Below are 2,105 nucleotides of genomic sequence, written 5' to 3'. Positions count from 1 at the left end.
CTTGGGTTCATTACTCTAAAGAGAGTTCAGTTTTCTCTCCATAAATTCATTTGAAGGTACCTGGTTAACTGCTGCTTGCCCTCCAAAACTTGGAATTACTCATGCTTTTTAAAAATTAGACATTATCCTAGAAATTTGTAGGAAACAAATTGTCTCCTGCAACCATTTTTTTCTGATCTGAAACTATTACATTGTTGCAGGCTGTGTAGAATAATTAAGGTTTGGGTGGCTTAAGGAGTTGAAGATGACATGCTTTTGAGCTAGATAAAACTAAATTCAGGTTTGGGCTCCTTCACTTGTCTTTTGAACCCCACTAAACCTCAGCTTTCTATGCCTAAAAAAATCACGATTATAATACCTATGTGCAGTGCTGTGGTGAGGAGTTAAAGGAACCATATAATACTAGAGAGCACTTAAAAAATAATACCAGAAAGCACTCAAATGAGAGTTATTATTATTATCATTATTATTATTATTGGCGTTACTATTATAACTAGATGAAACAAATGAGCTTTGCTTTGAGCACATTTTAGGAAGTCAAATTGAGGACTTGCTGTATTTATGACAATGCATTATCATGATTCTGAACCGCTTGGAACAAACTGAACAACTGATAGACTGGAGCTTCCATGTGGATGGGGTAGTAGGGTCTAGACAAAGGGAAGAGTGGATGAGGTGGAAGGAGCACTTTTTTAACAGAAACTTTTTTTTTCTGTGCCTGGCCGTATCACCCGATGTGTGATTTCAGCAAATCACGCCTCCAATTAGAGTCCATGCACAATCATTATCATCTGCAAGAATGCCTCTATTCCTGCCATTTTGTGAGTCTCTGACAGAGAAGCTTTCAAGAAATTGGTGGGACGGAGCTACTAGAGAGGACTGCTCATGAAGAAAAGAAAAAACCAAAACTTGTTTGCTGTCTCGATGCAACTGGTCAGCACCACAGCACCTACCGTGAAACTGAGTGGAAACCACGTAGATCAGGGAGATCCTTTGCTACAAACTCAACCTATTGTCTTCATACTACATTTCCCCTCAGTAGCCCGGAGACTTTCAGGACACTGTATACGGAAAGGACATATGTATTATGACATATGTAAGCTTCAAATTGTGTACCCTCTTCATTCACTTAACACAATGTGTTAAACAGACTGAAAGTCTAAGGCCAGCAATTTGGTTTGACACAACGTGGGAATTCACTCTTTATGAAGCCCTTCTTAGCACACTCTAGTTTTGCCTTGTCTCAAGTAAAGGACTCAATTAAAGTGATTTCATTTTCCCGCTGACCTTTTCTCATTTTGAAAAAGCAACATCTGGCTTGTGACCAAAATAACAGTGTGTTAATTAGTCTGTGAAGCAGCTTTTCCACAGATTGCACTTTCAAAAGAAGTACTCTTTATTACTTGGCCTTAAAAAGGAATTAAATATTGCCATTTGCAGCAACATGGATGGACCTAGACATTGTCATACTAAGTGAAGTAAATCAGACAGAGAAAGACAAATATCATATAATACCATTTATATGTGGAATCTCAAAAAATGATACAAATGAACTTATTTACAAAACAAAAATAGACTCACAGACAGAAAACAAACTTAGGTTACCAAAGGGGAAAGGAAGGAGGGTTAAATTAGAAGTTTGGGATTAAGAGATACAAACCACTATATATAAAATAGATAAACAACAAGGTCCTACTGTAAACAACACAGAGAACTATACTCAATATCTTGTAATAACCTATAATGGAAAAGAGTCTGAAAAGAATATATATATACACATATATATATAACTGAATCACTTTACTGTACACCTGAAACTAACACAATATTGTATATCAACTATACTTCAATTTTTAAAAAAGAAGTATTCCTTGTTTCACTCTTTTGGAAGATTTTGAACTGAGAATTGTGTAATATGTTATATTTGCCTTTAAATACAAGAGCTGTAGTTAAATTGTAACATTTTAGATTGACTATAGAAGTTATCTTTGCTAATTGCATGTTGTGTGATGTTTTTGTTTCCTGAAGAATGGAGTGGTTTAAATATATATGCAGTGGTGTGCTGAAGCCAGCTCTTACTGTTTCATGAGACCAGGTTGTCAGTA

Source organism: Kogia breviceps, chromosome X (genome assembly GCF_026419965.1).
Source record: "Kogia breviceps isolate mKogBre1 chromosome X, mKogBre1 haplotype 1, whole genome shotgun sequence".
NCBI classification, from domain to species: Eukaryota; Metazoa; Chordata; class Mammalia; order Artiodactyla; family Physeteridae; genus Kogia; species Kogia breviceps.
Note: the sequence above shows the minus strand (reverse complement) of the source record.